The sequence below is a fragment of the Odocoileus virginianus genome, chromosome 9 (assembly GCF_023699985.2).
Source record: "Odocoileus virginianus isolate 20LAN1187 ecotype Illinois chromosome 9, Ovbor_1.2, whole genome shotgun sequence".
In the NCBI taxonomy this organism is placed as follows: Eukaryota; Metazoa; Chordata; class Mammalia; order Artiodactyla; family Cervidae; genus Odocoileus; species Odocoileus virginianus.
In genome coordinates this window covers 32,519,946-32,535,293 of record NC_069682.1, presented here as the reverse complement: position 1 = coordinate 32,535,293, position 15,348 = coordinate 32,519,946, and the positions used below count along the sequence as shown (strand labels likewise).

At 43.0% G+C, this 15,348-nt stretch overlaps 1 long non-coding RNA gene across 2 annotated transcripts in view; it reads right to left on the bottom strand.

Moving 5' to 3' along the window:
- Positions 1-795: 795 nt before the first annotated feature.
- LOC139036486 (uncharacterized) overlaps positions 796-15,348 on the bottom strand; it is a 48,617-nt gene continuing 34,064 nt past the window's right edge. Inside the window, exons 2-3 of one of the 2 annotated variants that reach the window (XR_011489248.1) lie at positions 1,355-1,424; positions 796-883 (exon numbers count right to left, since the gene is read on the bottom strand). This is a non-coding gene — a long non-coding RNA (uncharacterized lncRNA). Of the gene's footprint in view, positions 884-1,091; positions 1,425-15,348 lie in introns of those variants that run through there. The other variant, XR_011489247.1, reaches the window with a different exon arrangement.

The following is a 15,348-nucleotide window of genomic DNA, read 5'->3' as shown; positions in this document are numbered from 1 at the left end:
GGAGTCTCCTGGGTCGTGCCCCCTGCCACATGTACTCCCAGGAGCAGCCCTTCTCTGCAAGTGTCCCAGAGGCTGCAGGGACACCTCTCAAGGCACCCTTGGCATCAGGCCTGGTTCCTAGAAACAACCAGTTTTTCCTATTTTTTAATTGAAGCCTAGTTGATTTATAATGTTACATAGATTCAAGTATACTACATAGTAATTTGATATTTTTATAGATTATACATCTCAAATAAAGTTATACAATATTGGCTATATTCCCTGTGCTGTACATTACATGTTTATTACTTATTTATTTTATACCTAGTAGTTTGTAGGAGGGCATGACAACCCATTCCAGTATTCTTGTCTGGAGAATTCCCACAGACAGAGGAGTCTGGTGGGCTACAGCCCATGGGGTCACAAAGAGTCGGACACGACAGTGACTAAGCGCAGCACAGTGGCTTGTAACTCAAAATCCCCCTCCCTGATCAGCCCCTTTCCCCGCCTCCCCTGGGAAAGCCACTAGATTGTTCTCTGCATCTGTGTCTGTTTCTATTTGGTGGAATCTGAAACAAAACCAATGAATGAAAATAACAAAGCAGCAGCCAGCTTTGAGTGCAGTCCCCAGAGGAGTCCCCTAGCACTCCCCACAAACCTGAACTTACCTTCCCTCCAGCTCAGGCCCCAGGGAACCACCTGCTCCTTCCCCAGCTGAGAAAGACCCCCTGGGGCAGGCAGGGCAGATGTTTCCCCCACCACCCCCTACCCAGAGCTCCACTCCCTGGCTGCACCGGCTCCCTGCCCTACCTGTATCACTGCTCCAGGATGTCTGCTTTTCTTAACTCCCTAGACCATCCTTCTACCTTCAAGATCCATCTCTGGCTTTCATGGCCCCTGGAATCTAGAGAAGAGTCCTTGCTGCCATCACAGCCAGGAAGGCAGGGGCACATTGGAATTCACTAGAGTTTCAAAAACTAACAAGAGCACCCGGGTCCACCCAGAAGTTTCCATTTCTGACAACCAGGTGAAGAAATCCAGTAGAACTTTTGAATCTTTCCACCTGGCTTCAGAAAGTTCACCAGGGCTAAGAGCAGAGAAAGAATGCAGGATAAATGAAAGAATTCTTGTTCTGTATTGTGTGTTTCACAAAGACCCATTAAGGTGAGCAGGAATCCATGCTACAAGGTCATGAAGGAACCCTGGCCAGCAGACAGAGAAACTGAAAGAAAAACAAGCCGAAGTTTTGTGGAAAGTCCACTGGACAGATCAGACTAAGTGGTTGTGGGGTGAAGTGTCATCTGCTGGACCCTGTTCCTTTTTCTCTTGGGTGGTGGTGGGAAACCACAGACTTGTGGAACTGAGCCATGCTTACTGCAGAGGGGACCGCATCCTGTGAGACTGGCAGGTGGAAGCAGATGGCACAGCATGGAGAGGCAGCGGCCCTGGTGGGGAGAGAGAGACAAACATGGGTTTAGCAGGAAAGATGGAATCTCCACAACCTAAGAGCAATGAAGCTGTTTTTGCAAAGCAGGTGTAGTTGATAAGTTGGGGGACACAGAGGGTTTTTCTGACTCGTACAGATTATACTTGGGTTGGGCAACCCAATTGTTAAAAGGAATCTCAGCCTAGACAAATGAGAAGAAGATTCCAAAAGTTAATCCCTCACCAAGCTCCCTCAGGGCCAGATCGCCTGGTGAGGGTGTCCACTGTCTGGCCCCGAAGACGTAATTTGTCCTGAGGCTCTGGAAGAAGGGCTTCCCTGGTGGCTCACCCAGTAAAGAATCTGCCTGCAATGTGGGAGATCTGGGTTTGATCCATGGGTTGGGAAGATCCCCTGGAGAAGGGCATGGCAACCCACTCTAGTATTCTCGTTGGAGAATTTCATGGACAGAGGAGCCTGGTGGGCTACAGTCCATGGGGTGGCCGAGAGTCAGACATGACTGAGAAACTTTCATCAGGAAGAAGAGAGAGGTGGTTTGATTTTACAGACATCTTTCCCACTGTACATGGGTGAGGCCCAGGGAGGAGTTCCTGCCTCAGTGGCCGCCACCACTGGCCTCCAGAAACACGACTGTGTTGTGGGTGAGATGTGCAATCTACCTTGGGCTGTTATAACAAAAGAACAGCAAACTGGCGACTTAAACAATCATCTGTTTCTCATGGTCCTCAGGCCTGGGAAGTCCGAGGTCAGTGCATCAGCAGATTGGGAGTCTAGCAAGGACCAGCTTCCTGGTTCCTAGATGGCATCCCCTGCTGTGTCTTCAAGCGGGTGGCAGGGGCAGGGAGCTCTCTGGGGTCTATTCTCTAAGAGCACTAATCCTATCCCCACATGCTTTTATGAACAGGATCCTATCCGGTTTTATAGGAATTTATTTTAAGAAAACAAAGTGCCCAGCACCTTGAACAGACTCCACACAACACAGAATGATAATGCTTTCATTTCCCCTCCATTCTTCCTCTGCTCTTGGTGCTGAAGGAAGCACCGTCTGAAGCCAGGTGGAAAGATTCAAAGGTTCTGCTGGGTTTCTTCACCTGGTTGTCAGAACAGACTCTCTCTCCTGTCACTCCCAAAGCTCTAGATCAATAGGTTGGGCTGTTGGAGCAGTGTTCCTCAAACTGTAAGACACCCAGGAACCCCCAGGATCATGTTCAAACAAGGATTCTGATTCAGCAAGTCTGGGGCAGAGCCCAAGAGTCTGCATGTCTACCAAGTTTCTGGACGATGCCGGGGTTGCTGGTCTGTGCTCCACACTTGGAGAAGCAAGAAGTCAGGCTGTCCGCTCATAATTGATGTGATCTCAGGTCTAGCTCAACTGATGTCGTTTTCACATGAGATCTCAGTACTGGTTCCCCCTTCCCTCCTTTTTTAATATATAATTTAATATATTTATTTTTAATTGAAGGATAATTGTCCTACAATATTGTGTTGGTTTCTGCCAAGCATCAGCATGAATGTCCCCTCCCTCCCACCCCCCTCCCCATCGTACCCTCTAGGTTGTTACAGAGCCCAGGTTCCAGTTCCCTGAGTCACACAGGAAATTCCCACTGGCTACCTATTTTACATATGGTAATGTATGTTTCCAGGCTTCCCGGGTGTCTCAGAGGTTAAAGCATCTGCTTGAAATGTGGGAGACCTGGGTTCGATCCCTGGGTCGGGAAGATCCCCTGGAGAAGGAAATGGCAACCCACTCCAGTATTCTTGCTTGGAGAATCCCATGGATGGAGGAGCCTGGTGGGGTACCGTCCATGGGGTCGCAAAGAGTTGGACACGACTGAGCGACTTCACTTTCACTTTCAATGTATGTTTCCAGGTTACTCTCTCCACACATCCCACCCGCTCCTTCCTCCCCTCTACCCCTGCCATGTCCACAAGTCTGGTCCCTATGTCTGTGTCTCCACTGCTGCCCTTGCAAATAGGTTCATCAGTACCATCTTTCTAGATTCCATATGTCTGTGTTAATATAGTATATTTGCTTCCCCACTTTGAGGGCTCCCCGCAAGCACAGTCTAATGAGCCAGTGTCCTATGCAGTAGGTCAACATCTCCAGACCTAAATATGACTTTGCCCAAACTCCCAAGAAAAGACTAGGTCCAGACCCAGTGGAATAGAACCACTTTGTTCCCCAAGATGCCCTACAGATGAAAGGATGAGGTGACCCATGAGGAAAACACAGGATCATAGAAACTTAATGCTCCTATAATTTTTCCTAGATCTTTTCTCTGGCATCTGAGACCCATATCCTCAGAGGAGACAAGACTGCCTACCTCCAACCCACAGTTGCCAGGATTTAGAAATACTTAAGGCGCTTGAGATGGTTGGATGGCATCACCAACTCAATGAGTCTGAGCAAACTCCAGGAGATAGTGGAGGACAGGGAGGCCGGGTGTGCTGCAGTCCATGGTGTTGCAAAGAGTTGAACACAACTGAGTGACACAACAGCAACAAGGAACTTGAAATTAAGGGTTGTTTTTTCTCCTTTTGGATTTTTGAAAGTTAAAACAATTCTAAGCTCACAAGCCAGACAAAATGGATCTTCATATCAAAACAAGAAGGGCAGACTTCTTGTGCCAGAAAATTAGGAAAACTCAAGAGAATGGCAGGGATATGTCGAAAGGATATAGATGCTAGCTTGGGATTCCCTGTAAGAGGGCTGTTTCCCTGTTTCTGTAGTTGGTGCTTTGACATCTGTGGTCTTGCTGACTCTGGAGGGACTGCCCCTCCCCGGGTTAGCTAATTCCTAGAGATAGTCAATAATTCCTCCAGAGCCTGTTTTTCCTATGCAAATCAACCATTCTGGAGCCCATACCCCAACCACATCCTCTATTGGGCTCTCAGAGTCAGGGTCCCTATTCTCCTGCCTGAATCACCCCAAGGCCAGGCTTTCGACAAGGAGGGGCAGTCCCTGGGGCTCAGAGCCTGCTGAAAGGCTGAAACCAGCCCATCCTGACCTTACCCACAGGACCTCACCGATTCCTTCCTGTGGAAATGATAATAAAGGCTCCCACATTTTCCCCCCACTTCCTCTGCCTCCTGACTGGCCCTTTACGGTGCTTCCCCAGATGGCCTCGTGAGCATCCTCCCGTGTCTAGGGATCCATGAGGAAGACAAAGGTCTCCTTTCATGATGATCATTGTCATATCTGTACATCCCACCATACCTAATTAAAACAATCCTGGCCACCCTTAAACCCCTCCCTCTGGTCAAAGTGGGGACAACTGATCATCAAAGTAATGATAAGAATAGATTATGCCCCATTGCACGGAATGAGAATCCATGAGTTCATAAACAAAATAGGGCTTCCCAAGTAGCACTACTGGTAAAGAATCCACCTGACAATGCAGGAGATGCCAGAGACGTGGGTTCCATCTCTGGGTTGGGAAGACTCCCTAGAGAAGGAAACGGCAACCCACTCCAATATTCTTGCCTGGAAAGTTCCAAGGACAGAGGAGCCTGACAGGCAGAGGAGCCTGGCAGGCTGCAGTCCATGAGGCCGCAAAGAGTTGGACACAACTGAGCACGCACACACAATAAAAAATAACAATAATAAATGGGGGAAAGAGAAAGCCCTTTCTTATAGTAGAGTCACCAAGGGATGTAGAAGGAACAAGGGAATCAGAATCCGTTAAAACAAATGGTTAAGGCCTGATAGGATACTTATGCAGTCTCAAAGTATCTCCCCACAAATTGCTTTTTAATCAGAAAGGAGAAATTTGAAACTATGAAAGAGAAACCTGGTGGACACCACGTTAACTGAAGAGGAAGTTCGTTCAGCATGGTGAAAAGGGATAAAACAAGCAAGAGGCCACATGAAGCTTGGAAAAACCTCTAAGAAGGTTTGTGTCAGTAAGAACTGTTAACTGAATCTTGGAGAATATCAGAAAATCTAATTAAACACAGGATCTTTGCCCCTGGCACTTCAGCTGATTGAATATCTCTCAACTCAAACAAGCTGAAAGCGGGGGGTGCAACCGCTACTTGGCATTTGGGTAATTCTGTTATTTCCAAAGTTCTTTTTGAAATAGTATCTCACTTGGAGCTGTTTTTCACAGCAGTTCTGTGATACAAGGTTTTGTGACCTCCTATTTCACATATAAGCAAACTAAACCCAGAGGCTCAAAATCTGTCCAAGGTCACCCAACAAAGTCAGGACCTGCCCCAACACTGCCCCGGTAACCCCTCCCCCCGCAAAACTTCACTGTCAACTGAATTCACTAGCACTATCTTTGTCCTTTGAAAAATGCCAGGCAACCCCACATTACAAAGGAAAATGCTCTTGAGGGAGTAAGGAAAAAGCACCTTCACACTTGATGGAAGATACCTCTACCACTGTGGCTTTTTCTCTGGGGATCACAGTGACTTATAATATTAAATCTTTCAGAGGCTCTATTTTTAGAAACATTACTAAATTTCAGTGCTAGTTGCACGAACTTTTCTGCATGGTCTTATCATTTCCACACCTTATATGAAAAGAAGGAGGTTTTGGAGCCTACTAGATAGCTGTTATTTCCATATCTGTGAGGGAGCTGGCACAAGGAAAGGAAGGGTTTGAAAGTAGAATTATACTAAACAGGTGCAGGACTTGTGAACAGACAGGCCAGCTTGCCTGGCCAGAGTGGACCACAGGCAGACCTGGCCAGTTTCCCTGAAAGTTAATTGGACAATCAAATTATTTCATCTGCTGGTCTGAAGCTGTTTATGTGGTGGTTAAACATTTCATTGCGGTGTTGTGATGTCTCATAGCTATTTTTGAGGTGGCGCAAATGATTTCCCATGTTAGTATCTTTATAAAACTATTGCTATTATCTCTGCAAAGCACAGTCTTTCAGTTTCTCAGATACGTCATGATGTTTTAATGCACGGACGCTGACCACACAAACCTACCTTCAACCCTTGGTTCAATACTTATTACTGGAGAGAGCTTGAATGGTTATTTACTCTCAAAGACTTAGTTAACTCATCTATGAAATGGGAGTATTAACATTACCTACCTCACAGGGTTGTGGAGACTAAGGGAGATCTTAGGAGCATAACACAGTTCCCTGTACATAGCAGATGAGGGATAAGCACCATCCATGTGGATGATTTTGATGATAGCCATTTGCTTTGTGCAACGCAGAGGATGATACCAATTTACCATCAATGGGGAAGGTGCTCCAAGACGTGTTTCTAGCTCTGATGGGAGTGATGGTGATTCCCAAAGACTTATACCCACCTTTCTCACCAAGTCAGTAGCCTTGTGCATGTCTACAAGAGAGTTAATGGCAACAGTTAAAGGAAGTCAAAGTGACCGAACACAAAACAGCACACCTTCATGCCAAATGGCTGTCTGTTCCTTCTAACTTATTCGTATTTCAATGACCTCACAAAACAAATGTACTATGGTAGACTGGATAAGCTGTCATGAGATGCTAGATGAGCTGTAGGTAATAAGGACATGAATGCATCAGCTTCAGGCTTTAACACTCCATTGAAGGCCAATTTGGCAATAAAAATATTGAACCATACAAAATATCCATTCCCTTCAACCCTTTGGTCTAAAGAAATAATTACAAAGAAAATAGTTGAAGGTGCAAAATTATTTCCAGCAGGAGTATTTATAAACATGAAGAACTTACACACAGCATACAAATCTAACCAGTTGAGAAGATTAAGGAAATTATAGGGTATTACTTGATGAAATTGTGTGCAACCATTAAAATGATAAATGTGAAGACTGCATATGGAGTGGTCAGGATACAAGATCAGTATAGAAAAATCAAGTGTATTTCTATATACTTGCAATGAACAGTATAAAAATGAAATCTTAAAAATGGCTCCACCAGAGACAAGGAAATGGTATCCCCTGTCATCACTCCTTTTCAACATCATACTAGAATTCTGGCCAGTGCAATAAGACAAGAAAGAGAAACAAAAGGTGTATGGACTGGACAGGAAAGGAAAACAACAGTCTTTGTAGATGACAGGATTGTCTATGGATTCCAAAGGAATCAACAACAACAACAAATTCCTGAGACTAACAAAGAGTTACAGCAAAGTCGAAAGATGTAAGATTGATATATAAAAATCAGTTTCTATGGCCAACCAAATACTGAAAGAGAACAAAGTTGAAGGATGGTTAACTACTTGAATTCAAGACATAGTATAAAGCTACAATAATCAAGGCAGAATAGTTTGGTGAAAGAACAGATAAATAAATCAGTGGAACAGAACTGAAAGCCCAGAAATAGACCCATATTAATGTATTGAGCAGTTCAATCAGACAAATATGATCTTTTCAACAAATGTTGCTAGAAAAATTGGACATTCAAGTGCAAAAATGTGAATCTAGATCTCTGTCACACCCTCACACTCTTCATAAAAATTAATTCAAATGGATCATAAACCTCTTTATTTTTTATTGAAGTACAGTTGATTTACAACTTTGTGTTAATTTCTATTGTATAGCAAAGTGACTCAATTATACATAGATATACATTCATTTTCATATTAATCTCCAGTATGATTTATCATGGGGTAATGAATATAATTCCCTAGGCTATACAGTAGAAACTTGCTGCTATCCATTCTCTATATAATAGTTTGCCTCTGCTTACCCCAAACTCCCAATCCATCACCCCCTCCCCCTTGGCAACCACAGGTCTGTTCTCTATGCACAGATCTATATTTAAAATGCAAAATTATAAAAGTAGGAGAAAATCTAAATAACTTTGGGTAAGCTGATGATTTTTTAGATACAACACCAAAAGCCCAATCCATGAAATAAATAATTGGTTAGCAGGATCTCATTAAAATTAAAAACTGCTCTGAGAAAAACACTGTCAAGAGAAAAAAAAAGACAATCTATAGACTGGGATAATGTATTTGTAAAGGACATCTCTGATAAAGGACTATTATCCAAAACATATACAGAATTCTTAAAAGTTGACAATAAAAAAAAAAAAAACTCAATTTAAAAAAGGATAAAAGACTTGAACATGTAGCTTACCAAAGACAGATAAATGGCAAATAAGTATATGAAAAATTGTTCAACACCCTCTGTCATCAGGGAATTGCAAATTAAAACAATAGTGAAGTACCACTACACACTTATTAGAATGGCCAAAATTCAAAATGCTGACGTGTTGGTGAGGACGCAGAGCAACAGGAACTATCATTCATTGCTGGTGAAAATGCAAAATAGTATAGACACTTCAGAAGTCAGTTGGCAGTTTCTTACAAAGCTTAACATACTCTTACAATACAATCCAGCAATCAAACTCCTTGGTATTTACCCGGAGGGGCTGAATTTTTATGTCCACACAAAAACCTGCACTTGAATGTTTATACTACTTTTATTCAAAGTTTTCAAAACTTGAAAGAAATCAAGATGCCCTCTAGTAGGTGAATGGAGAGATAAACTGTACATCTAAAAAACAGAACATTTACTGTAGCTTTAGTTAATAAATACTCTTTCCAGACAGTCAAGGGGTAGAAGAAGAAGGGATAATATTTTGCTATTTCCATTTTATTCTTCCAACAAAATTGGAATAAGAAGGGAGGACTTCCCTGGCGGTCCAGAGGTTAAGACTCTGCCTGCCAATGCAGGGGACACAGGTTTGAATCCTCTCCCAGGAAGATTTCACATGCTGCAGGGCAACTAATCTCATGTGCCACAACTACTGAAGCCCCCACGCCCTAGAGCCCATGCTCCAAAATAAGAGAAACCACCGCAATGAGGAGAAACCCACACACAGCAACTAGAGAGTAACCCCACTTGCCGCAACTAGAGAAAAGCCTGGGCAGCAACAAAGACCCAGCACAGCCAAAAATAAATAAAGAAAGAATTTTTGTTTAAATGGGAAGAACTGGGGAGGTAGAAAGGGGGCCACTACTGTCGCACGTTCTGGTTTACTTCTTGGTTCCTATAACCCACAGTAAACATCTATGCCAGACTTTGACCTTTTTTTCCTTTTGTTCTTTCTTCCTTTTCTGCCTTCCTGCCTGTTTTCCCTCAATAAGCAATTATTGATCTGCTGCCACTAGGCACTTTTTCTGCAAAATGGAATTGGACATTCCTAGATCCACACCATCCACATTCAACCCCAGCCCCACACTCCAAATACACAAGATCACAAAATGATCACACTTCTGGGCTTCTGGTTATGCCTGTGTCTTAGCTTGGAATACACTTCTTTCCCATTCTCAGTCTACCAAAGTCCTGCTCATCTTTCAAGGGATGGTGTAAAACCCACCTCTTCCAGGAAGTTTTCTCTGATTTCCCTGACCAAAATTATTTCTTCTAGCTTCTACATTCCCATGCAACATTGCTGGTATCAACTTTATTTTTAATCAATATTTGTTAATAAAACTTTATTAAATCCGCATATATAACTGTAGATTTACATAAATATCATCATCAAAACATCAGCAAAAGCATCATCTATCTATTATTGATGGACTTCTTTGAAAGTTGATTGACTCACAAAACACACATACACTTTAGCCTTGGAATCCTTAAGTGCTTTCTTTCAGATCCTAATTTTTCTGTTTTTAATTTTATCACTGTATTCATACAAAAGTTTTTAATGACATAACATCTTTTGATATCAGTGAGGTACTGGTTCTTCTTATAGCAATCAGTTGTAACAGATCCAAGTTTGTTCTTTCACCTGAAGTGAAGTGTTTGTATGACTCAGAATATGTATAGTCTATCATGGTGAACAAGCTTCCCTCATAGCTCAGTTGGTTTACAGAAAAATACAGAATAAATGCTCAATTTTTACCTTGTTATTTACAGCGAAATAAAAATGAGTTGGTCCCCTAGTATCTTTGAGAGGTGACTTTCAATTCCTTGGTCTGGAAGATCCCCTAGAGAAGGGATAGGCTACCCACTCCAGTATTCTTGGGCTTCCTATGTGGCTCAGCTGGTAAAGAACCTGTCTGCAATGTGGGAGACCTGGGTTCTATCCCTGGGTTGGGAAGATGCCCTAGAGAAGGGAAAGTCTACCCACCCCAGTATTCTGGCCTGAAGAATTCCATGGACTGTATAGTCCATGGGGTCACAAAGAGTCAGACATAACTGCACGGGAAAAAAAGAAAAAATATTGGTGAACATTCTATGAACACTTTCAGTTTTATTTTTTTTATCATATATTTTATTCTGCTTGTATCATAATTTATTGTACAAATATCTTTGACTCTCAGTAGGGGTTGGGTTCCTTGGAAGCAATGATCTTTTTTGATTCATATTTTATTTCCCTGAACTGAACATAGTGCCAGACACACAGGAGGTGCCCAAGAAATGTTTATTAAATTGTCTTTCTCTTTAATCTGTAGTATTTTTGCATGATTATTAAACATGCCTAGCATCAGAATCAGACACGACTGAAGTGACTTAGCAGCAGCATCAGCATCAGAATATTTACTCTTGTTGAAAGCTACATGAACTGTGTTCTTATTTTTCTGTTTTTTAATTTCTAACAAAGAACATTTTCCCAAAAGAAAATCTCTATTTTCTCCCAAATTGTCTGGCACATAAGAAATAGTTGTTCACTTTAGCTCAGTAAACAACTGGCATAGAGGCGTTTGGGAAGGTGGGGGAAGGGAGATATTTAAACAATCACAATGAAGAAACGTCCCAAGATAAATGAAAGTGCCCCCCAAGAATTTCTTGCAGGTAATTTCAATGTAGACTTGACCAGGTCCCATGATCTATGTTTAGGTGTTATTAACGATTTGTTCTGACTTCAGCAGGATAAATAGAGAAGGGCTTTTCATCTGGTTTTATGACAGGTCTTTCAGGCCTAGATTGACAGAGAATTCTCTCTCCCTAGCAGTGAGGGCAGTCCTGGGCCAGACGCACCAAGCAGCTGTTGCATCAGGGAAACGTCAACTGAGCCGGCTCCGGCGGAGTGAGCACACTGCCACCTCCTGGTAGGAATGGGGAAATGCAGATCATTCGGGCCCCGATGGCATCACCGTGATAAGATGCTGATGCGGAGTCTGCCTGCAGGTCAGACCCATCTCCAACCCACACAGGCAGCAGACAACCCGGAGCTCTGGGTACACAGCTCTGCGGAGAGTCACCTGAGTGCACTCTGAGGGACTATTCTACACAGAGACACAGCAGTGGACAAAATAGACCGAAATCCCTGCTCCCGTGGAGCATCCATTCTAATGGGGAGACAGGCAAGCAACAAACACAATAAATATGTAAATTATTTATATAGAAGAAAGCACTAATGCAAAACCAGGAAAGCGGGCAGGACAAGGAAGTGGGGCTGCCATTTTACGTAGCAGATCCGAGAAGGCCTCCTTTCTTGGGGGGAGGGAGGTGGGAGGGGTATCATGTCAAGAGGAAGCCTGAAACGTGGGGGTCGGTCCTCCAAGGGTGTCGCAGGTGTCTTGTGGAGCAGGCAGGGCTCTGTGCCCCAGAAAGCCCAGCACAGAGGGCTGTGAACAGGGGGACATGAACCCACTTTGCCTAGAAGACACATAGACAGATGAGAGGCCCTGTAGGCTTCTGACAAGCCTAGTGGTCCCGACGAGTTTCTGGCTTTGCTAACCTCATGTTCTTATTCTATAAAAAGAGATCTGAGTTCATATCATCACACTGTTTCTGAGATAAGTGGGTGTGTGTTAGTTACTCAGTCGTGTCTGACTCTTTGTGACCCCCTGGACTGTAGCCTGCAAGCCTCCTCTATCCATGGGATTCTCCAGTCAAGAATACTGGAGTGGATTGCCATTCCCTTCTCCAGAGGATTTTCTCGACCAGGGATCAAACCCAGGTGATATCCAGAGATAAGTGGGTAATGAGATAAAAGCACATTGTCCATACTCAGTAAATCATAGTCTTTTTTAAAATGAAATCTCAATGAAGACTCTCCTGTACAAACATTTCCCCATCACTTTCTCTGGCAGGGGATGGTCTCCTTCCAGGGAAGGCAAGTGAAGCCCACCTTTGAGATTCAAATCTTGAGACAGACAGAGAATCCGAAACACCCATTCAAAGACTTCCGGCTACACTGGCTTGCAAGCTAGTTCTGATTGGTGGGTGGGGCTTGGGGTACAGCAGCTCAAATCCGGATCTCAGTTCCCTGTCCTGGAATCAAGCCCAAACTGTGGCAATTAGAGTGCCACATCCTAGCCACTAGATGATGAGGGCGTCTGGGTGTGGTGTAAGTCCCTCCGTGGTCCTTGTCTTCTTTGGAGAAAAAAATTCAACAAAGATCCCTTGGCTTGTTTACAAACAGAAATAGACTCACAGACTTAGAGAACAAACTTAAAATTACTTGAGGGAAGGATGGGGGAGAAGAGACAGATCAGGATTTGGGGATGGACATGTACGCACTGCTATATTTAAAATAAGGACTTACTGTGTAGCACAGGGAACTCTGCTCAATATTATGTAAGAACCTAAATAATTTGAAAAAGAAAAATAATTTGAAAAGAATAGATGCATGTATATGTATAACTGAATCACTTTGCTATACACCTAAAACATGGTTAATCATCTCTATTCCAATCTAAAATAAAAGTTTTTAAAAATTCAGCTAAGAGACTGGGTAGTATAACAGGTTAAGTGTTTATTAAGAGAAAGTACATGTGGATGAGTGGGCTTAGAGGGAGTCGAGCTTTTAGGATGGCTTGTATTGTTTCTATAGGGGCAGTTCTCTAGGTTCCTCTGGCCAATCATCTTGCTCGTTGCCCACATCGGATCTGACCCAGAGTCCTTCCTGATGTGTGTGCGCATCTTTTAGCCAAGATGGATTCCAGTACCAGGGTCTCCAGGAGGTTGGCAAGACATATTGTGGGTTGGTGCCCTCTCCCTTTTTGACCCCCAACATCAGAAAAAAAATTTTTTTAATTTTAAGTAGGTTTACACTTTTTTTTTTTTTAATGTTTCAAAGCGTGACAAGAGTTCATGAAAAGTGAAAGTGCAAATGTTAGTCACTCAGTTGTATCCAACGCTTTGAGACCCCATGGACTGCAGCCCACCAGGCTCCTCTGTCTATGGAATTCTCTAGGCAGTAATACTGGAACGTGTTCCCTTCTGCAGGAGATCTTCCCAACCCAGGAATTGAAAGTCACCTCTCAAAGATACTAGGGCACCAACTCATTTTTATTTAGCTATAAATAAAAAGGTAAAAATTGAGCATTTATTCTGCATTTCCTATATAAACTGACCCGCTAGGTAATCAAATTATTGATGAGGGTAATTTTCTCTTTTTAGAAGTATTATGTCTAATAAATGAAAAATAAATAATAGAATATTACCATTTTAAAACCCATAATGACAGTGGGTCTAAACACTGATGATCTATGGCTGTGAATATCACAACCAAGAGACAACAAGCCTTATGGGTCTAGAAGAACTCCACTCCACCTATGAAGGATTCTTACCAAAATACCAAAATTGAATTGGGTCAAACCCAACAACTACCAAGTTACAGAATAAAAATGAGACAGAAAGATGTAATAAACACCACCACAGCATGCAGTGATGAAGATCAGACCATGGGCAGTTCTGCAGGATAAATATCCAGTTCAACAACCAAAAAAATAAAATAATATTTCAGTGCAGAAGAGAGAAAAAGAGAAGGGGAAAGTGGTGGGAACTGGGAAAGGGAGAAGGGGAACCTACAGATTAAAAAAACATTTCAGAACCCCTATGGATCTTATTTAGATCATAATTCAAGCAACCTCCAAAATCTTAAGTCTTTGAGACAAACCAGGACTTCCCTGATTGCACAATGGTAAAGAATTCTCCTGCCAAAGCAGGAGACACCAGAGACCTGGGTTTGATCCTGGGTCGGGAAGATCCCCTGGAGGAGGTAATGGTAACCCACTCCAGTATGTTGCCTGAAAATTCTATGGACAGAGGAGCCTGGCGGGTTACAGTCCATAGGGCTGCAAAGAGTCAGATACAACTGAGTACACACACATATGAGACAAACAAGGAAATGTACATGTTCAGGATATTTGCTGACATTCAGTTATTATGGTTAAGCTTTAAAATGTTATTACGGCATCATGGTTATATTTTAGGTCTCTGTGTTTTAGACTTACATACTGAAATATTATCAGAGGAAATGGTAGCATGAAATAAAATTCCTTTTTATGGCAAGACAAGAAAAATTTTAACATGAAAGAATTTTCTCTGCCCTTTGGCCCACTCTCTCCCCAACATTGTGCATTTTGTATCTGCATTATGCGTCAGGCAAGACTCCCCCATCAGCAGGAATACCTGTTTAACCACAAAGAGCAACCTTCTCCCAGCACCACCAAGACAACTCCTTAAAGAAAACGTTCCTCCTCCATATTGTAGGGGGTCGCGATGATCCATCACTTTGTACTTACAGATCTGGACTGTGTAAACTGTCAATCATATGTCATCCAATGCGCAGCCCTCTGTCTCCAAAAACTCCACACTCTAATGGGTGGAACAGTTCTCAGAGCTTCCTGAGAGGCTCTTCCTGGGTTAGAATCCTCAATTTGGCTCAAGTAAAAATTTCCATTTCTTTTGTAGGTCAACTGATTAATTTTTTGTTGGCAAGAGGATACAGAGTTGGCAGAGGATGGTGGAGTGGGCTGGGAGGGGACAAGGTTGGCTGTGTGGCCCTTGTGTGCAGTGTTAAAGGTCAGGACGGTCGTTCCTTTGGGAGGAAAGTGATCGGAAGTGGGCCCCACTGTGCCTCTGGGGTGCTGGTGACATTGCGTCTCTTGGTTTGTATGATTAATAAATAGAATTTTAAATTTGTGGAAATTCACAAGCTGTACAGATATGATTTACATGTTCTATACTCCCTGGTGGTGCAGTGATAAAAAATCCACCTGCCAATACAGGAGACACAGGAGACGTGGGTTTGACCCCTGGGTCGAGAAGA